The 23,147-nt window shown below is 43.2% G+C and overlaps 1 protein-coding gene across 3 annotated transcripts in view; it reads left to right on the top strand.

The window, feature by feature from the left end:
* Positions 1 to 23,147, top strand: part of RAP1GAP2 (RAP1 GTPase activating protein 2) — an 882,491-nt gene that overhangs the window by 386,288 nt on the left and 473,056 nt on the right. The window lies entirely within an intron of this gene.

Raw genomic sequence — 23,147 nt, 5'->3', positions numbered from 1 at the left:
CATAGGGGGGCATTTACTAATCTTTTACTATGTAGTCTGGTTTTTACCCTGTTTTTTTCTACTTCATTTTTGACTATGTGCGACAAATTTACTAAATTGCTGCACGGCATTAATAAATTTGGCACACATAGGCAAAAGTGGGAAATTTACTTCATGTAGTAGAAAAAATAGTCTGTTCCTTTTTCCTGCTGTCTGAATAGGTTTGGCTGCTGGTTTCCTTCTGGATCTTTTGTTTTTGAGTTTTTTTTAGCTTTTTCACCACATCTAAATAATTCAATAACTACAGTGGTCCCTCAAGTTACAATATTAATTGGTTCCAGGAAAACCATTGTAAGTTGAAACCATTGTATGTTGAGACCATAACTCTATGGAAACAGGGTAATTGGTTCTAAAGGCACCAAAATGTCATCCAAAAATAGGAAAAAGTGACAAAGAAAAATAAGTAGATAACTGATATAGATAAAGCAAATCCTTACATATAAAAGTAAGAAAGATCTGCTGGGAGCTGTAACTCACTGTCTATGTCAGTGTTTCCCAAGCAGGGAGCCTCCAGCTGTTGCAAAACTATAACTCCCAGCATGCCTGGACAGCCAAAGGCTGTCCGGGCATGCTGGGAGTTGTAGTTTTGCAAAAAATGGGGCCACCCTGCTTGGCAAACACTGGTCTATGTAGAGGACAGGAGCTTCTTCAGGGGTCCTGTACAGTACAGGCAATGTCCAAAACAAGTAATGGAGTTGCCCTCACCTGGTGTCCAAAAGAGCAGCTAACCCTGATACAGGTAAAGTGTACAGAACATGTAATACCAGTCAGTGCATACACTTCAGTAATACAGGGGTTTTACCAGTGAATGCCCATTTTGATTGGTTGGTTCTTCCAGCCATTGACACGTTTTACAGATCTGGACTGTCTGTAGCATTGTATGTTGAGTCTGGTTTCAACTTACGATGGTCCAGAAAAGACCATTGTATGTTGAAACTATTGTATGTTGAGGCCATTGTAAGTTGAGGGATCACTGTAAATTGTAGTCATGGCTCAGAAGTGGTAAACGGCGTTTAGTGTGTGTGTGTGTGTGTGTGTTTATTACATTTTTTTAACACAGTTTTTTTCTCCCTAAATGTACTTACACTTTTTTTTTTTTTGGTTACTTCTTCTACAGATCTGTGTATCCTGTGGACTCCTTCGGATTCGGTGGACTACTTCGATGACCAGCGTTTTTCTTTGCTTGATGTTAATAAAATGGTTAACGAGGGCTTGTGGGGGAGTGTTTTTTGTAATAAATTTTTTTTAAAACCTGTTGTGTTTTATTTTTATTTTACTTTACTAGACAGGCTTAGTAGTGGAAGCTGTCTTATAGACTGAGTCCATTACTAAACCGGGCTTAGCGTTAGCCACAAAAACAGCTAGCGCTAACCCCCAATTATTACCCCGGTACCCAACACCACAGGGGTGCCGGGAAGAGCCGGTACCAACAGGCCCGGAGCGTCAAAAATGGCGCTCCTGGGCCTAGGCGGTAACAGGCTGGCGTTATTTAGGTTGGGGAGGGCCAGTAACAATGGTCCTCGCCCACCCTGGTAACGTCAGGCTCTTACTGTTTGGTTGGTATTTGGTTGAGAATAAAAATAGGGGGACCCTATGCTTTTTTTTAATATATTTAATTATTTATTTAAAAAAAAAAAACGCATAGGGTCCCCCCTATTTTCATTCTCAGCCAAATACCAACCAAACAGTAACAGCCTGACGTTCCCAGGGTGGGCGAGGACCATTGTTACTGGCCCTCCCCAGCCTAAATAACGCCAGCCTGTTACCGCCTAGGCCCAGGAGCGCCATTTTTGACGCTCCAGGCCTGTTGGTACCGGCTCTTCCCGGCACCCCTGTGGCGTTGGGTACCGGGGTAATAATAGGGGGTTAGCGCTAGCTGTTTTTGTGGCTAGCGCTAAGCCCAGGTTAGTAATGGACTCTGTCTATAAGACAGCTTCCACTACTAAGCCTGTCTAGTAAAGTAAGAAAAAAACACAACAGGTTTTAAAAAATTTTTATTACAAAAAACACTCCCCCACAAGCCCTCGTTAACCATTTTATTAAAATCAAACAAAGAAAAACGCTGGTCATCGAAGTAGTCCACCGAATCCGAAGGAGTCCACAGGATAAACGGATCTGAAATGAGAAGAAAACAAAAAAAATGGGTTAGTACATTTATTATCACCTGCTCACACATCTCCCGCCCCGCACGACTACAACTGCCAGCATGCCCTTACAGTAAGGACATGCTGGGAGTTGTAGTTGTGTGGTGCAGGAGATGTGTGAGCAGGTGATAATAAATGTGACAAGCTTGTCCCCTGCCCCCAGCTGCAGGACTACAACTCCCAGCATGCCCTTACAGTAAGGTGGGGCGGAGGCCGGGCACAGTGTTTCCCAACCTGGGACTTGTAGTTTTGCAACATCTGGAGGCACCCTGGTTGGGAAACACTGTTTTAGGCCAGTGTTTCCCAACCAGGGTGCCTCCAGATGTTGCAAAACTACAAGCCCCAGCATGCCTGGACAGTCAAAGGCTGTCTAGGCATGCTGGGAGTTGTAGTTTTGCAACATCTGGAGGCAACCTGGCTGGGAAACACTGGCCTAAAACAGTGTTTCCCAACCAGGGTGCCTCCAGATGTTGCAAAACTACAAGTCCCAGCATGCCTGGACAGTCAAAGGCTGTCTAGTCATGCTGGGAGTTGTAGTTTTGCAACATCTGGAGGCAACCTGGCTGGGAAACACTGGAATAAAACAGTGTTTCCCAACCAAGGTGCCTCCAGATGTTGCAAAACTACAAGTCCCAGCATGCCTGGACAGTCAAAGGCTGTCTAGGCATGCTGGGAGTTGTAGTTTTGCAACATCTGGAGGCAACCTGGCTGGGAAACACTGGCCTAAAACAGTGTTTCCCAACCAGGGTGCCTCCAGATGTTGCAAAACTACAAGTCCCAGCATGCCTGGACAGTCAAAGGCTGTCTAGGCATGCTGGGAGTTGTAGTTTTGCAACATCTGGAGGCAACCTGGCTGGGAAACACTGGCCTAAAACAGTGTTTCCCAACCAGGGTGCCTCCAGATGTTGCAAAACTACAAGTCCCAGCATGCCTGGACAGTCAAAGGCTGTCTAGGCATGCTGGGAGTTGTAGTTTTGCAACATCTGGAGGCAACCTGGCTGGGAAACACTGGAATAAAACAGTGTTTCCCAACCAAGGTGCCTCCAGATGTTGCAAAACTACAAGTCCCAGCATGCCTGGACAGTCAAAGGCTGTCTAGGCATGCTGGGAGTTGTAGTTTTGCAACATCTGGAGGCAACCTGGCTGGGAAACACTGGCCTAAAACAGTGTTTCCCAACCAGGGTGCCTCCAGATGTTGCAAAACTACAAGTCCCAGCATGCCTGGACAGTCAAAGGCTGTCTAGGCATGCTGGGAGTTGTAGTTTTGCAACATCTGGAGGCAACCTGGCTGGGAAACACTGGCCTAAAACAGTGTTTCCCAACCAGGGTGCCTCCAGATGTTGCAAAACTACAAGTCCCAGCATGCCTGGACAGTCAAAGGCTGTCTAGGCATGCTGGGAGTTGTAGTTTTGCAACATCTGGAGGCAACCTGGCTGGGAAACACTGGAATAAAACAGTGTTTCCCAACCAAGGTGCCTCCAGATGTTGCAAAACTACAAGTCCCAGCATGCCTGGACAGTCAAAGGCTGTCTAGGCATGCTGGGAGTTGTAGTTTTGCAACATCTGGAGGCAACCTGGCTGGGAAACACTGGCCTAAAACAGTGTTTCCCAACCAGGGTGCCTCCAGATGTTGCAAAACTACAAGTCCCAGCATGCCTGGACAGTCAAAGGCTGTCTAGGCATGCTGGGAGTTGTAGTTTTGCAACATCTGGAGGCAACCTGGCTGGGAAACACTGGCCTAAAACAGTGTTTCCCAACCAGGGTGCCTCCAGATGTTGCAAAACTACAAGTCCCAGCATGCCTGGACAGTCAAAGGCTGTCTAGGCATGCTGGGAGTTGTAGTTTTGCAACATCTGGAGGCAACCTGGCTGGGAAACACTGGAATAAAACAGTGTTTCCCAACCAAGGTGCCTCCAGATGTTGCAAAACTACAAGTCCCAGCATGCCTGGACAGTCAAAGGCTGTCTAGGCATGCTGGGAGTTGTAGTTTTGCAACATCTGGAGGCAACCTGGCTGGGAAACACTGGCCTAAAACAGTGTTTCCCAACCAGGGTGCCTCCAGATGTTGCAAAACTACAAGTCCCAGCATGCCTGGACAGTCAAAGGCTGTCTAGGCATGCTGGGAGTTGTAGTTTTGCAACATCTGGAGGCAACCTGGCTGGGAAACACTGGCCTAAAACAGTGTTTCCCAACCAGGGTGCCTCCAGATGTTGCAAAACTACAAGCCCCAGCATGCCTGGACAGTCAAAGGCTGTCCAGGCATGCTGGGAGTTGTAGTCTTGCAACAACTGGAGGCACCCTGGTTGGGAAGCCTGCGCAACTTACCGGCTTCCGTAGGATCCAGCGCTGCACGACACTGCCGCGCGACACTGCCGCGCGACAGTGCCGCGCGACGATCTCCGACAGCGATCGTCGCTGGAGCCTCGGAAGGGTAAGTGAACCTCTTCGCCGGTCCCCTTCAGCTGTTTAGTTTTGCAACAGCTGGAGGACTACAGTTTACAGACCACAAACCAGGGGTCTGCAAACTGTGGCCCTCCAGCTGTTGCAAAACTACAACTCCCAGCATGCCTGGACAGCCAATGGCTGTCCAGGCATGCTGGGAGTTGTAGTCTTGCAACATCTGGAGGCACCCTGGTTGGGAAACACTGTTTTAGGCCAGTGTTTCCCAACAAGGGTGCCTCCAGCTGTTGCAAAACTACAACTCCCAGCATGCCCGGACAGCCAATGGCTGTCCAGGCATGCTGGGAGTTGTAGTCTTGCAACATCTGGAGGCACCCTGGTTGGGAAACACTGTTTTAGGCCAGTGTTTCCCAACAAGGGTGCCTCCAGCTGTTGCAAAACTACAACTCCCAGCATGCCCGGACAGCCAATGGCTGTCCAGGCATGCTGGGAGTTGTCTTGCAACATCTGGAGGCACCCTGGTTGGGAAACACTGTTTTAGGCCAGTGTTTCCCAGCAAGGGTGCCTCCAGCTGTTGCAAAACTACAACTCCCAGCATGCCCGGACAGCCAAAGGGTGTCCAGGCATGCTGGGAGTTGTAGTCTTGCAACATTTGGAGGCACCCTGGTTGGGAAGCTTGCGCAACTTACCGGCTTCCGTAGGATCCAGCGCTGCACGACACTGCCGCGCGACACTGCCGCGCGACAGTGCCGCGCGACGATCTCCGTCAGCGATCGTCGCTGGAGCCTCGGAAGGGTAAGTGAACTTCTTCGCCGGTCCCCTTCAGCTGTTTAGTTTTGCAACAGCTGGAGGACTACAGTTTACAGACCACACACCAGTGGTCTGCAAACTGTGGCCCTCCAGCTGTTGCAAAACTACAACACCCAGCATGCCCTGACAGCCAAAGCCTATGGCTCTCAGGGCAGGAGCCCGGGCTGACATTACAGTGCAGCCGCCCGGGCTCCTCATACGGCCTCCCCGCTACCCCCCTTGTCTCCCGTCCGGGCTCCTCATACGGCCTCCCCGCTACCCCCCCCCCTTGTCTCCCGCCCGCGCCGCTCAGCTCCCGCTGCTCCAAGACTACAACTCCCAGCGTGTCCTCACTGTAAGGCCATGCTGGGACTTGTAGTCTTGCAACAGCAGACAGATGGGAGTTGTGTGGCGCTGGCAGGTGAGAGGGGTGGGATGTAAATCACTGTAGTGACTGTAGTGTCCTGGTAGCGCAGTGAGGGTAGCGGGGAGAAAGTATGTCGGAGCCCGGGCGGCAGCAGCTTTTCCTGCTCCATGTTGGAGCTGGAGTAAATTTAGTCAATTTTTACGGCCGTTGCGACAGTTTATTGCGCAACTGCGACTGTCTCAGTTAATAAATTCCTGACCACTGCAAGTCAAAACTGAAAACTTGCGTAAATTAAGCGGGAAAAAAAAATTTGACTTTCTAGCTCTTGCTAGGGAAAGTCGCACAATTTATAGGGTAGGCGCAATTGCGACAATTTTGCGCCAAAAATAGTCAGAAAAAAATGACTAAACCCCTTAGTAAATGCCCCCCATAGTGTTTTTTATTTTTTTATTATTATTATTTGGCATTAACCAGTCACACTATGATAGTGTTATTCAGTCATAGTACAGGAGTGTTATACAGTAATAGTATGGTGGTGTTATTTAGTCACAATATATCAGTTTTATTCAGTCATGGTATGGTGGTGTAACCAGTCGTGGTATGGCTTGTTATCTAATTATGGAATGGTGGAATTAGCAGTCATGGTATGGGTGTGTTATCCAGCCTATGATATGATGATTTATCCAGTCATGTAAAGTGCTGTTACCCAATCACAGTACAGGCATATTATTTAACCACATAATGGGAGTATTATCTTGTATGGTTTAGTGGTAGTATTTAATTGATATGGTTATCATGAATTGAGGTACAACTAATTTATGTACATAGATTCATATTTCTAATAAAGCATAGGGAGCCCTATATTTCGCAAAAGAGCATAAGACTCTTAGGGAACATAGTCCAGTACTGGACATCAGGACCAGTCTGTGTGCTAGACAGCAACCCCTTGCATAAATGTAACTTAGCAGCATTTACATTTATCATTCATGGCTCTGATAAGTATTATAGTTTTATCGTTGGCTTTTTCCTTTTTTTAACCCTGAACAATTATTATGATTGCTTAGAGATGAGTAAATCATGGCAATATTTGGTGAGTGTAAATGTGCCTTTAAAGGGGATGTACTCAAGCTTGGGGCTAAGAGCAGTCAAAGTTATAAATTTGATCCTGGTTCTAGTTGTAAATAACCCCCATTTCCCAATGGTAATTTCCTTTTAAATATCAAAAATACTAAATGTTCTGTTTTTAGTGCATTTTATAATGTTGTTGTCAGTAGTTTGGTAGAAACAATGAATCTCTCTTTATAGCAGTGGTTTATGTTCATTTCTATCTTGCAAGCTATTGCCAAGGGGGGCACAAAACAGGAAAGTAATCAGGTGCCTCAGCAGACATTGTAATAAAGGACCATCACATATTGAAGTTAACCACTAGTGATAACAATAAATTATAAAAAAAAAAATACCATTATATTATATTACAAGTTATATTACAAGTTATTACAATTGCCTATGTTTCTCTCAAAGTAAATCAAATTTTGAATGAAAAAAGGCAGCAAACAGAGCAAAAAGCTCTATCAGCCCCTGTAGTTCAGATCTTCACCTAGAGCAACTGTGTTTTTACCCAAGTATAAAATGGGAACTGCAAATTTATCTGACCTTTTAATCCATACTTGTTTGTTTAAAGTGTCCCTGTTAAAAAACTTGATTGGTTGGAGATTAATGCATACCGGGGAGTGAAGCCTGCTATTGCACCCTTTTCCCCACTTGTTCTAATGATCGGTGGGGATCTCAGTACTGAGACCTAAACCAATCAAAATTTTAGTCATGTCTCTCTGATATGTCTAAACATTTTTTTTTTTATGACAGAGACACTTTAGATCACTGGGTTAAGTAAGTTCTGAAATAATTGAAAGGGTTCACCATTTCAGTGGCTTATTTGTAAGGGTAGAGTCTCACATTGTGGGTATATGGTTGTATATGAATCATCCCATCAGAAATAGGCCTTAGTAACTTTATTGATGGTGAGCTACTCTTTTTGCATGATGGATATTATATACAGAAGCAAGGACTTCTATATCGGACTCCCTGTTCCTGTTTGTACTGTACAGTACTGTAGTGAGCAGCAATACACATATGCATGGACTCTTACTGTACTGTACTTCGTTTGGAAGAAAACACCTGGTCCAGTGAATGTAGTATGCGGCCCTACACACTTGCATTGTTACTGACAATTTACTCTTACACAGTTCATTTCAATGGGGTTGTGCAACAATAACCCAGCATGGCCACTACACATTGGCCCAGATTTATCAGTTTAGTGGGATTTTTTTCATAGTAACCAATCCCAGCAGAGTTTTCATTTTACCAGAGATTTGCAAGCTGAGCTGTGATTGGTTGCTATGGGTAAATCACACCAGTTTTTGTCTACAACAGATTGATAAATCAGAGTCAATATATGGAACTGTCTGCTCCAGGTCGTTCACTATGTATGATCAAAACCGAAAGACCAGGGAGTCAGGAGTTTGTCTGGCGCAGAGAGGAACCATCAGGCAGCCAAGTAAAATCAATGGATTTAATTTAAGCATCTAATAAATCCATTGATTTTACTTGGCTGCCTGATGGTTCCTCTCTGCGCCAGACAAACTCCTGACTCCCTGGTCTTTCGGTTTTGATTTTACTCTTACCCAGGAGGGCTGCAGTGGACCTTCTTCTTGACTTCTTCTGCACTTTACCTTGTTGTGTGTGGGCGCACAACCAACTTTGGTAAGCGGCTTGGGAATTACCGTCCCCTACCCCCACCAACAAGATCTACTGATCCCGCACATGAGGCGCCTTCCTTCCTCTCTCTAGAGTTCACTATGTATGGGCAGGGTCACATGGGACACAGTGTATTTCATGCTGCAGATGCGCCCAATGCAGTCACAGAGGAACTGCAGAGCAAACTCCTGCCTCTTGCCTGGTAGCTCTTTGTGTCTGCTTGTAGCGGCGAACATACCACTGTAGAAATCTGCCGCTGCAAACTGACACACAGGACTATCCGGCTTCATCCGGGAGCTCCATCTACAGTCCCTCTGTGACTGCCATTGGCGCATTTGCAGCGTGAAATACACTGCGGATGCATTGTATGTGACCCTGCCCTATGCAAGCGCCATGGCTCTGGCAAACAGCTGATTGGCAGCTATGATATTGATGGCCTAAAAAGTTCCAGGAAGTCCCTTTACATATATTTTTTCAAGAAATAGAAAGCTTAATTTCTAGATGTAATAAATGTTTAAGGGTAAATATATAGAAAAATACAAATGAAATCACTTTCATTGCTTCAATGTAATTCATTGAACACACCTCATATATAGGAAGGAACCACAGTAATAGTGAATACAGTAACAGGTACACAGCAGCAATAGAGTTATACACAACATAATCAGACTGGAAAGAAATTCAAAAATAAAATAACTTCCTCTGTAGTATACAGTAGGTTGTTTCATTTTTCAAAGATGTGATTTTCATATGACTTTGCTTACGCCCTGAGTCTCAGTGATGTAAAAGATATATATGCCAAATTTCAAGAAGATTGAATAATATTTAGGGGTGGCACACATTGATCACTTTGATCTCAAACTAGTGAAATTTGTAATATTCAGTTTCAGGATCCCAGGGGCTCTCAAGCAAGGTGGATGGCAAAGGCAATAAATGCACTTAAAATTGTCCTCTTCACTAAACAGTTGAATATTCTTTAACGAGAATTAAAAGGAATGAAACAGGTTGCACATTTTGTCAGCCTCATATATGTTCACTTTTGGCACGAGGCAATTGTAAGTCGATGGGCTCCAAAGAATGATTTGGATATGCTACAGCTTCTGAGCACTTACCCAGATGCAGATGTCAAAAAAAGTGCTCTCACAGTTGCTAAGAGATACCTTTGGTATCTGTCAGAAACAAACGTAGGATTGGCTTTTTTTGGACGAACTTTTTACTCTGATAAGGAAATAATGCTGATAAGGAAAATATGACAAAAAAATTTGAAACCAAAGCTGCAAAGAAAAAGGAAATGAAATGATTAGAGGGTAAAAACCGATTTTTTTAAGGAAAAGACCTGAGCCAGTTTGTTACTAATAAAACAAACACATTCTTTGAATTGTTTGGGATCCACAAGTGACAGAATACTGCAGTGATTCTCTAAGAAGCCATGAGAACGCTCATAAGGTGGTCAATGATACCGCCGAAAGAGGAGTTTAACGAATCGGTCAGGGACGAACAGCAAAAACCATTCTTGTTGAGATGCCTGAAGAAGCTGAGCATGCACAGTGTAATGCATTGCATGAGTACCTAGTAAAGGATTTTATTCGTTATTGCTGTCTCCCGTGTCTGAAGTCCTGTACAGCACCATTGAATTCCTGAAATTTGCTGAAGTCGCCTTGTTGTCCAATTCTTGTTGAGGGTAGTCGAGCGTCACATGAAAGTCATCATCAAGCGAACAAAAGAAGGGATTGCATTGTTCAAAGTTGATTAATATAACACACGTTTTGCCTATCATACTACCTATTAATCTTAGTGTCTAGTTTTAATACTAAGTTTGTGATTTCTAGTTTTCCCAATAAAAGTACCGTATTTATCGGCGTATGACACACATTTTTTAGGCAAACATTTTTAGCCTAAAGTCTATCTGCGTGTTATACGCCGATAAACGGTTTCTGACCCCGCAGAAGCCGCTCCATCGCTGCCTGCTTCTCTTCCCCTGCCTATTCTGGGGACCAGAGACCGCCGCCGCCACTGCCCCATTGCCTCCCCCATCCCGGTTTTATAATTACCTGTTTTATAAATAACTGTGTCTTGAAGCGTTCTGTGTCCCGTGTCCTGCGTTGTTGATATACGCTGCGCAATGATGAGTGACGTTTTCAACATGATGTCACCGTCAGTGGCCCGGTGCACAGTGACAGCTAAGGACGCCTCCAGAGCCAGAAGCAGCGTGGACCCCGGGAACCGGTAATTATAAAACCGGGGATGGGGGAGGTAATGGGGCAGCGGCGGTGGCAGTCTCTGGACAGCCAGGGGGAGAGAAGCAGCGGCAGCAGCAGGACTCTAGACCCCAGGAAAGGCAGGGGGAGAGAAGCAGGCAGCGACGGCCTCTCTCCCCCTGCCTTTCCTGGGGGCTTCTGCGGGGTCAGAAACAGTCTATCAGGGTATACACATGCACACACACGCACCCTCATTTTACCAAGGATATTTGGGTAAAAAACTTTTTTTTACCCAAATATCCTGGGAAAAACAAGGGTGTGTGTTATAGGCCAGTGCGTGGTATACCCCGATAAATACGGTAATTAACATTGAAAAATCATATTTTTTGCCTACTTTTAAAAAACTGAGCAAAGTGTGCAACTTCTAAATATTATCCAATCTTCTTGAAAATTTTAAATGTTATTTTTTGCCTTACAAAATGAAACACCCTATTCTACTGCAGCTGATAAGTACTGGAAGGATTAAGATTTTTAAATAGAAGTAATTTACAAATCTGTCAACCCTTTAAAGGTTTCCTTCTCTTATACACATCTTGCAAGGACTGTAAATCGAATATAATCAGTATTATAACATAGATTATATTAGTGGTTATCCTCCTTGTTAGTAATAGAACTTTTTACTGTGTTGCTTTCTTTTCAGAAGTACATGGGAATAATTGCTTGGAACCATCTGTATTAACCAAAACAGGAACAGATGTTATTTTCCATGAATTCATTTCATTCGCTTGCCTGAAGAGACTGATATTCTTACTCTCTTGTACCAATGCAACTAAAAATCATAACGTAATATTATGTTTCAGCAATTAGCTGGTTAATAATAAAAGAGTTCCTTGAGATTAGGAAAACATGGCTGCTTCTATTCTGAACCAGCGCCACTCTAATTGATGGGCTTTGCATGGTACTGCAGCTCTGCGCCATGTGATTGTAAGGCTGAGTTGCAATACCAGATGCAATCCATGGACACAAATGGCACTGATTCTACAATCAGGAAACCAAGATAAAATATAATGGCAGGTATGAAAAGTAGTAACAAACAGGTAGCAGGGAGATATAATGGTAGGTATATGGAGTACTTACTATAGCTTTGCGATCAAAGTACTATGTCAGGTAAGGCTGGGTTCACACCACGTTTTTCAAATACGGTAACCGTATACGGTTTTCCGCAAAAAAACGTATACGAAACCGTATGCATAGAGAATGCATTGTAAACCGTATTCCAAATGTTGTGTACGGTTGCATCCGTTTTGCCTCGGATACGGTTTTGACGATTTTTCAACCGTAGGCAAAAACGCTGTCGACCACGTTTTTGCCTCCGGTTGGAAAACCGTATGCGAACCGTATGCGGTTCTTTTAACATTGTTGTCTATGGGAACCGTACACAGAATTTCAGAATACGGTTGCACACGGTTTTTCTAATCCGTTTTTGGAGTTGACACATGCGCAGATTGGAATTTCAATAGAACAATAGTAACTTTATTAAATTGCTGGAAAACTAATTCCAACAAAATAGCAAAACCGTTGGCAAAAACTGATGCAAACGGATAGAACCGTACGGGCAAAAACCGTATACGTTTTAATTTGGAGTCATACGGTTGTATAAGGTTGCATACGGTTTTTGCCATACGTTTTTTAGCGGAAAACCGTATACGGTAACCTTATTTGAAAAACGTGGTGTGAACCCAGAGAGGAATGACAAACAGATTACCAGGAAGATATAGTGGGATGATTACCAACTGAAGTCAGGACACTATACAGATCAAGATACCCAGGCTCAGGATCACACAAGACAAAAGAAAGTAAAACAACACACCAGGCTGGGGGCAAAGCAAGAGAAACAATGGATCAGGACCTATATCATGGGAGAGTTCTAGGTGTACTCCCTTAAATGTATAAATACATACACTTTGCAGTATATTTTGCTTTTGTAAATTATTTTCTGCTTTTCTATAGTAATACTGACTGCCTACTCATAGCTGAAAATCAATATTTTGCACACACCATCCGCTGCTTAACATCTAGAAAAACGCATTTACCATAATATGTGTGATTCATAGGTAGTGCGTTCCAGAGCTAACACCCACGTCCTCCTTTACAATGAACTTTTTCTCCCTTTTTTGCATATATACTAAAGGAATGATAACAGACTGTTTCAATACTGGAAACACAATATGTTGAATATAATATGTTAAATATATTTTAACAATATGTTAAATATAATGAATTGTTGTCAGCCATGCGGATGAATTTAAAGGGTTTATCCAGGAATCGAAAAACAGAGCTACTTTCAAAAACCGTTCCCCGTTTGTCTCCAGGTTAGGTGTGATTCTGCAGCTCAGTTCCATTGAAGTGAATGGAGCCAAGTTGTAAAGCCACACCCAGCCTGGAGACAGACTGGAGGTGTTTTTTAGTATATTAGCTGTGTTTTTCTATTCCTGGATAACCCCTTTAAGTACCTTTAGATGGTTAATAAGAAAGTGCATTTTAATGTCCATCACTGTAAGAAGGGGAGGTGTTTCTACCGTGGAGAATTGGTGTCATAATGTATAGACAAAGGGGGAGATTTATCAAAACCCGTCCAGAGCAAAAGTTGCTGAGTTGCCCATAGCAACCAATCAGATAGCTTTTTTCATTTTTGAAAAGGCCTCTGAAAAAGGAAATAAGCGATCTGATTGGCTGCTATGGGCAACTCAGCAACTTCTTCTCTAGACAGGTTTTTATAAATCTCCCCCAAAGAATTTTTGTAGTTCATTCAATGTACCCTTCTTTACAGGCCCTATAAAAGGTTACTAGTGTTTTCACATCATCAAAAGTTATTAAAAAAATCACTTTATTAGCAACCAGTTATAGTTAACATACCTACAATGTACTGCAATACATAACCGACACTGAGGCAGCACACAATAAACTATTACAATTTTCCTACATAACGCAACAGTATAACATACAGCATGGGTCTCCCTATGCTATACATCATATCACGTGCTACACTAACATTCCTGCACACATTATCAAACAGAAAAGCATTGAAAATGGTGATATGAGGTGGGAGCTGGGTAAGAAGGGGGTAGTGTGGGGAGAGCACAGGCCTTAGGCTTTATTGAGAGACTAAACACATGAGGGGAGAGGAGTTTTTATCCTCTTCTTCCTCGACATCCAGAATGTCAATGATGGAATAGTCTGTAAGCAGAATGCGGACTAGCCTGGGCAGTCCTGGGTGGATATCCTCTCTGAATGTAAAATCAGGCATTTCCTGACAAATCACAAAGTGTCCTAATAATAATTCATAAGATGCCAGTCCTCCTTCATAGTCACAACCATGTGAACCCCCAAATAGTCTGTAAAGCACCAAGTGATATGATAGATTAATCCTTGAAACTCCTAGAGTTCATATTAAAGAGCATCCCACACTGCCTGGGGAAATGGGCACTGCCAAAAGTAGTTTTCTCAGAGAGTGGGCATCTCAGGCGGCACCTGTTCTCGCAAAGTCCACAGGCATATATGAAAGTTCTCAGGGCCAGCCCCTTCTGAGCGGCCATTCAAAGAATAGGAGATAAGTAGTTGCTTATGGGGGGGGTCCAATCGCTGGGACCCCCACTGATCCAGAGACGCTCATTCATTCATGCTCTTTCCTTGTATTAATTTGGTTGTCATTTGACCTAAATACCCACTATTTAGTTGTTTTTATATAAGAAGTTTAAATGAAGGTGTATTTTTAATAGACTGTGAGTGTTTATGATGACTCATTTGCTTTGGGTATACAATATAATATTGAATGTTGGTAAAGTCCTAATACATACAACTATATGTTAAAATACTATGGGTAGTGTAGACACATACCCCAAGTGGAACTTTATGTGTTGATCTATGTAGATTTCCAACAATTTCCACATTTTAGTAAAAAGTTATTATTTATTGCTCCCCAAGAAGCTCTAAAGGGGTTATCAGGATAGAAAAAAAAACAGAGATTACTGTATATACTTGAGTATAAGCCGACCCGAATATAAGCCGAGGCCCCTAATTTCACCCCAAAAAAAACAGGAAAAGTTATTGACTCAACTATAAGCCTAGGGTGGGAAATACATCATCCCCCCTGTCATCATCCAGACCCCCATCATTAACACCCTCATCATCATCACCCTGTCATCATCCCCCCTTCATCATCACCGCCTGTCATCATCCCCCCTTCATCATTACCCTGTCATCATCCCCCCCTTCATCATCCCCCCTTCATCATCACCGCCTGTCATCATCCCCCCTTCATCATCACCACCTGTCATCATTACCCTATCATCATCCCACACACACCCCTTCATCATCACCGCCTGTCATCATCCCCCTGTCATCATCCCCCCTTCATCATCCCCCCCTTCATCATCCCCCCCTTCATCATCCCCCTCTTCATCATCCCCCCCTGTCATCATCCCCCCTGTCATCATCCCCCCTTCATCATCACCGCCTGTCATCATCCCCCTGTCGTCATCCCACACCCCCCTTCATCATCACCGCCTGTCATCATCCCCTTGTCATCATCCCCCCCTTCATCATCACCGCTTGTCAATTTCTGATCACAGTGGACTTCAACCTGTGGACCTCCAGATGTTCCAAAACTTCAACTCCCAGCATGTAGTTTTGAAACATCTGGAGGTCCGCAGGTTGAAGACCACTGCAGCCTTCGTCATCATCCAGACCCCCCCCCCCTTTAGTTTTCTACTCACCTCCCCTCGGCGGGACGTTAGGGTGAGCTGGTCCGGGCCATCTGTGCTGCAGGGACAGTCCGGTGGGGAGGGATAGTCGTTCCGGGCTGTCCATCTTCACTCTTTTCTCCGTGCTTCGGGCCTGAAATAGTGACGTTGCCTTGACGACGATGAACAGGGAAATTGCTCATGAACGTCCCTGTGCGTCGTCGTCAAGGCAAAGTCACTATTCCGGGGCTGGGCCCGAAGCGCAGAGAAGAGGCCCCCCCCGGTGAAGATGGACAGCCCGGAATGACTATCCCTCCCCACCGGACGGTCCCTGCAGCACAGATGGCCCGGACCAGCTCACCCTAACGTCCCGCCGAGGGGAGGTGAGAACAAAACTAAAGGGGGGAGGGGGGTCTGGATGATGATGAAGGCCTGGGCAGTGGTCTTCAACCTGCGGACCTCCAGACGTTTCAAAACTACAACTCCCAGCATGCCCGGACAGCCGAGCTGAAAAACTCGGCTTATACTCGTATTTCTTTTAAAAAAAAACAGCACCTCACCTGTCTTCAGGTTGTGTGTGGTACTGCAGTTCAGTTCTATTTAAGTGAATGGAGCCAAGTTGTAATTCCAATAATGGGTTGAAGTGGTTTTGAAGTGGACACAGAGTAGTGTTTCCCAAGTGCGATCCTCAAGTCCCCCAACAGGTCATGTTTTCAGGATTTCTTTTGTCTTTCACAGGTGACATAATTCTGGTCAGTGCATCAGGCATCACCCCAAGTGGTCCCTGTATGGGATATCCTGAAATCCTGATCTGTTGGGGGTAGTTGAGGACCACGCTTGGTAAACACTGACATAGAGGTTGCAAAGATGTAGGAGCATTTTCAGAGTGCCCATCCTTTGCACTATAAGTGTGAATCGGTACAGCCTGGCACTCCGCGCTGAGAACATCTGCAGGTGGGATGCCTGCCCAGAGTATTATCTCTTCCCTCATGAGGCCTTTGATAATCAATCTTATATCTAGAAAAAAAAATTCAGCGGAACAGCTCATTTTTCCTCAGCAGATGTGCAGTAACTGGATTAAGTGAGCCCAGCAGATGAGACTTCTAATGTCCTGATTTTTTTTCATTAGCAGCATCAGCGACAGCCATCATTATACGGGATATGTCACTGCTATATAGATATATGAAGACAGAATCTCTAATGCACGGCTGAGGGAAGGGCAGGGGTTAAATGGACATTATTCTAAATTTAATGAACCCTCTGCTAATCAGAATCAGATTATAATAAGTAGTCTATTGAGATTTAAGAGTCAGGAAAAATAATGCGTACCCTCCTGCCCTGGAAGAAATAGAGTCATTTTATCGTCTTTATTTCTTATGCATTCTCTGTTTTTTCATTCTCCTTGTAATAGTTTATAAATCACATGTAGAAAGAGCTGGGGCATTAAATGACTTACACAATTTACTCATAATGTTTAATACTGAATAAACTAAGGTAGATATATATATATATATATATATATATATATATATATATATATATATATATATATATATACCGTATATATTCAAGTATAAGCCGACCCGAATATAAGCTGAGGCCCCTAATTTCATCCCAAAAACCCAGGAATAGTTATAGGGTGGGAAATACATCATCCCCCCATGTCATCATCCCCCCCCCCGTCTTCATCCAGACGCCCTGTCATCATCCCCCCCCCCCCCCCTTCATCATCACCGCCTGTCAATCCCTTCATCAGTGGTCTTCAACCTGCGGACCTCCAGAGGTTGCAAAACTACAACTCCCAGCAAGCCGATGGCTGTCCGGGCATGCTGGGAGTTGTAGTTTTGAAACCTCTGGAGGTCCGCAGGTTGAAGACCACTGCGGCCTTCGTCATCCTCCAGACACCCCCTTTAGTTTTCTACTCACCTCCCCTCGGTGGGAAGGAAGGGTGAGCTGGTCCGGGCCATCTATGCTGCAGGGACCGTCCTGTGGGGAGGGTTAGTCGTTCCAGGCTGTCCATTTTCACCGGGAGGCCCTCTGCTCCGCGCTTCGGGCCCGGACGTTGCCTTGACGACGATGCACAGGGACGATGATGAGCACCCGCCCCCCCCCCCCCCCGTGAAAATGGACAGCCCGGAATGACTAACCCTCCCCTCCGGACGGTCCCTGCAGGATAGATGGCCCGGACCAGCTCACGCTTCCTTCCCACCGCGGGGAGGTGAGTAGAAAACTAAAGGGGGGTCTGGATAATGAAGAAGGCCGCAGTGGTCTTCAACCTGCGGACCTCCAGAGGTTTCAAAACTACAACTCCCAGCATGCCTGGACAGCCGATGGCTGTCCGGGCATTCTGGGAGTTGTAGCTTTGCAACATCTGGAGGTCCACAGGTTGAAGACCACTGAGAAGGGATTGACAGGCGGAGAGTTCACTCGAGTATAAGCCGAGCCGAGGGGGGCGCTTTCAGCACGAAAAATCGTACTGAAAAACTCGGCTTATACTCGAGTATATATGGTAAATTTCTCTGATATGTTGACAGACATTCTATGTCCAATTTGATGTAATGTTATATTTACAAAGATCGTAAATCTGAAGCAATTTAACTATTTTTAACCTATTTTAAAACACCCCCTGGGAGTACACCTGCAGAACTGCAAGCTCACATTGACTTGTGCCAAAATTATCATTTCATTTTGCGCTGTTTATATGTTGTCTGTGCTGGCTTTGTCACTTTTCTTGTTGTGCGCCATCAAGGGGCGTGGTTAGCAAATGCACTAGTTGGTGCGCTGAACTTATCACACAAACCTAATCCAGTGACCCTTTTCGTGCTCTATCCAGGGGCTTCTTGTCACTTGCACAACTTTATGAAGAGACGTGTGTCACACGTAAGCAGCAACTGGGAAAACCACAAACTTGTACAATAGGTTTCGCATTGTGCAAAAATCTGTGCTAATGATACATTTCTCCTTCAGCCTATATTGTAGAAAAAAATTCCAAGGCACTTAAATCACTCTTGTTAATGTCATAAAGAACTTAGAATAGTGGGGCAAATTTTCAATGGATTCTCTAATTTGATTTAAAAGAAAAAAATAACACTCAAAACTGTGTAAAATAATGAAACAAAATGAATCAATACAATTTTTTTTTTTTTTTGCCTTTTTATTTTTTTTGGGGGGAAGCTATTTTTCAGCAACTTGAATGGCCTATAAGTCTCCAAACATCTTTATGATGCTCTCCACAAGGAGAAACATTACCCCTTGGGTCCCATTAATCTATTATTCAATTTTATGCTTTTTATTTTTTTTTTACAATTTAATAATTTTCTAATTTTTCATTTAAACGTAGCAGTTACTTGGTGGGTGAAAAGGATATCCACCAGACATTGAATGTCTACATGACTGTTGTTTATATACCAGTGCGACATAACAAAAAAATATATAAAATAGTTTAGCATTTTATTACAAAATCTGTAATATAGGATACATTAGAATAAGTCATAAAAATGTAAGTTCTCCCGGTATAAAGAGGTCAGTACATATAACACTCTCTTTCCTTTTAACGCCTCCTGGTGTTTTATATAAATTGGTTGGCATCCATTTCTGTGAAATTGCCGCAGAGTCTGAGTGGGGTCACTAATACATTTCCAGGACTCATTGTAAATTGAAGGACGTTTATTTAAACTTTTCTATTTTCATAGGCTAAAGAGCAGCTTAGAACATTGTCAGTCGATATAGTGAGGATCATTTATGTAAACTATTAGAAAACAAAGTGGAATGTTTCCCACAGCAACCAACTACATAGGTCTTGTCATTTTTCCAACGCCGATTAGTAAATTGGAGCAGTGATCTGATGGGTTTCTATGGGCAAGACCTTTCTGTTTGTGTGCATTAGCTTTTATAAGGTCTGTCGTACACCACACAGTATATGACGCACTTCATTCAGTCGTGCCAAAGGTTTTGAGACTAACACAAATATTGGTTTTCACAAAGTTTCTACTTCAATGTTTTAAATCTTTCAGATATTTTTCATACAACCATAAGCATTTCAGAAGTTGCTAAACTTTTACTGCCAAATACATCAGGATTATGTAAAGTCTCAATATTTACATGCTGGAAAAAGTTTTGTCCATTACCAATGTGCTGGTAAAAGTGATATTCAAGCGGCCCGGTGAGCAAAACTTGGACATTTTGAGTTGATGGCCCGTAAACTCCCCAAATCTCAATCCCATTGTGGACCTTTGGTCAATGCCCAAAACGTGGCAATACAAACAAAAAAAGACTCCAAGCACTGGATAGGCAAGAATAGGTTGCCATTAGTCAGGATTCGGCATGGAAGTTGATATCCAGTATGCCAGGGCGGATTGTCTTGAAAAAGAAGGGTATTTGCGTAAACTTGACATATTTGTCAAAAAAAGCTAAAAAAAAAAAAAAAAACTAATGAAGTGCTTATAATTGTACTTCAGTAACCATAGTTTAATCTGACCAGAAGATGTAAATTCACAGAGACTTTTAGCCACGACTGTGCAGTGGTTCCTCAAGTTACAATAATAGGATGACCATAGTATGTTGTATCCATTGTATGTTGAGACTATTGTATGTTGAGGCCATAACTCTATGGGAACCTGGTAATTGGTTTTGAAGCCCAAAAATATCATCAAAAATTGTTAAAAAAAAAAGTAAAAATTGAGGAATAAAAAAAAAAGAGGGAGATAACTTACTTATACAGATAAAACAAGTCCTTACATATAAAAGTAAGAAAGAGCTGCTGGGAGCTGTAAATTACTGTCTATGTAGAGGGCAGGAGCTTCTTCAGGGTCCTGTAAAGTACACACTGTCCCAAAAACTTAGCATGAAGCTGCCCTCACCTGGTGTCCATAGAAACAGCTAACCGTGGCACAGAGTAGGACCGAACAAAGAGTACCACACTGTAGTTTAGAGAGACGCTACCAGACAGCCAGTCAGGAGTATCCCTTTAAGTCACATGGCGGAATGTGTGACTTAGAGCTTACTGACTGGGATAAAACCACAAGGTGTGCATTTAGCTTATAATAACATTTTTACATTGGTGTCAAAGGGGTGGTCAGGCAGTGGAATGTGTTATTATGAGATTAGGCTTAATCTGCAGGAGAAAAACCACACCAAAAATGCAATTTGCCTGAAGATTCTGAAAAAGAGGGGGAAAAGGTTATTAGGGAACAGGAAAAACATTTATCAAGGTCAATGTATCAGAAACTAGGGATGATCTTGAAAGCTCATCCTTCAATGCCATAGTATACAGAGAGAACGCTGCACCACAGGAGGAAAACACAATACACTTAAACAAATGAATATTTAACCCTCAGAGGTGACTTCCCTGCAGACTGTCCTTCATAGAGAAGGTCCTCCATTTAACGCATTGTAAAATGTTATAGCCCCCTCTATCACTTACTTTAAACATGGCTCTCGAGGGGGACTTTTATTTTTAGAGATCTTATCCATATTTTAATTGTGGAAGGTAAATTTTTCACATTAAATTATTTACTGCTGTAAAACTTGAGGTAGACAAACATACTGCACAATACAGGTCATAAATATTAAATTGTCGCTGAATAAAGGGAGGTAATTTTGAAATTGACAAACAAAATTTTTTTTTTAAACTTACAGAAACAACCCACAGTGGTATGTGTCACATGTCACAGCATTGGCGATGGGGTCAAAACAAATGTAGAGCAAAGTGTATTGCCTATGAATGAAGCCATTGAATGTAACTAATAAATAGGGGTAAATTGCTCAATTTGTCAAAATAATCAACATTTAAATGAAACACGAAGGAGTAGTGTACCCGCGTCCCAGCTAGAGGCGTAATTTGTAACTTTTGAACCCCAATGCAAAATCTCCATGCAAAATAATGGTCTCTTATGGGGCAGATGTTTCTTGGAGCCCCCATAGGCACAGAGCCTTGGTGCGACTGCTAACTCTGCACCCCCTATAGTTACAGACCTGATCCCAGTGGTTATATATCAGAAGTGGCTGAAAAACCCTGCCTAAATCTGCGTATGGGGTACTGAGACAGAAAAACAGTTTTTGTAAACTGCATTGCCTTGACAACATACACTGAGATATAATGAGAGTGTAAAGACATAAAAAATCTGCATATTGTGTAAAGATGAGTGATGCATTGGTCACATAATTCTCCCCAACTATGCAGAACCTTTTAGAAGACTGATGGAAGGGCCCGTAGTCTAATCCCCTTCTCCAAGGAGCTGTCCGGGCATACTGGGAGTGATAGCTTTGCAACATCTGGAGGTTTACACTTTGGAGACCATTTTTTTAAAGGCTCATCTATTAGGTTATCTATTAGGTGTGCATGGCATTAAAACTCATTGAAGTTAAATGGTACCTGTCATTAGTGATAAAAAAATAATTATATTATAGATTAGCCTATTTGAATTACTTTTCTAATATACTTCTTTATACAATTTTGTAACTTTATGTGTTAAATTAACCCCTAAAAGTTTGGCCACCAGAGGTCCTCTGCAGTCCTGCTGCATGTTGTCTCCTGTATATGTCCAAAAGAAGCAGAATCACAACACAACTCCAGGGATCCAGTCTTTCAAATCAAAATTTATTGCACCAAGCAGTAAACTGTGCGGCTTTTTGGCATCCAATGCCTTTATGAATGCTTGCACTTTTTACTGCTTGGTGCAATAAAATTTCAGCCCTGATTTGAAGGACTGGATCCTTGGAGTTGTGCTGTGATTCTTCTTCTTTTGAACATATGCTATTGTTCCAGCCTGGCAAGCTGGCTTTTCACCTGCACAACACAGGACGTGGTCAAAAATTGATGGCCTTCCTTTTGGATTGCTATGTTGTCTCCTGCGGCAGCCTGGAAGAGACAAAAGTCAGGAAAGGCAGGTGGAACCTCAGCTCAGCACAGTGTATAGAGTATATGGAGCTAAATATTTGAGCTGAGATAGACTGTGGTCAGAATGCCTTCAGTGCTTAGTGTTGAATATTGTGTTGAATGTTACTGTTTCCTTTGCAAGCTATGGGGCAGGGCTGACACATTATAGAGTTCTGTGCAAAGTTGAGGGTGTGTGTGGTCTCATCCAATCACAGCCCATCTCACACTGAACTGCTCAAGGATGTGAAGCAGAGTGAGGGAGGAAGTTCTCCCCAGATGATGTCCCGCCTGCCAGGGAACGCCCCTTCCCAGTCAGTGCAGCTGCACATGTATAAAAAAGAGGGTCCCGACACTCAGAAATTTTTGCTTAATCTTTGTCTTTATTCATACAATAAAAAGGGTAGCATAAATCACAGTACGTGTTACGGCTAAGCAGCCTTTATCAACTGTGTCAGTCACGAATTTCTGAGTGCCGGGACACTCTTTTTTATACATGTGCAGCCCAATGAGACTGAACAGAAGATACAGCAAAATAACAAGGTAGAAAACTAAAAAATAATACAAATAAAGGCAGGGAGTGGTTTATCATGATGATGGAGGGAACTGAGAGGGATACAAAAAAAATTATCAAGATCATGACAGGTACTCTTTAAGGTGCCTAAACTGGAATTCATAAGATTAAATTGACAATTAGAGCAAGTAACAGGCTCTAATTTTTGGCAAAATTGGGTTGCTTTTTTTTAAAGTGAGAGCACGTTACAGTCATTAAGAACTAACTACATTTAAAAGTACCTGTCACCAAATAAACTTTTCTAAACTAGCTCAGGCTATGTTCCC

This window comes from Hyla sarda, chromosome 2 (genome assembly GCF_029499605.1).
Source record: "Hyla sarda isolate aHylSar1 chromosome 2, aHylSar1.hap1, whole genome shotgun sequence".
Taxonomy (NCBI): domain Eukaryota; kingdom Metazoa; phylum Chordata; class Amphibia; order Anura; family Hylidae; genus Hyla; species Hyla sarda.
The sequence above is the reverse complement of the archived record's forward strand: the minus strand, read 5'-3'. Positions and strand labels throughout refer to the sequence as shown.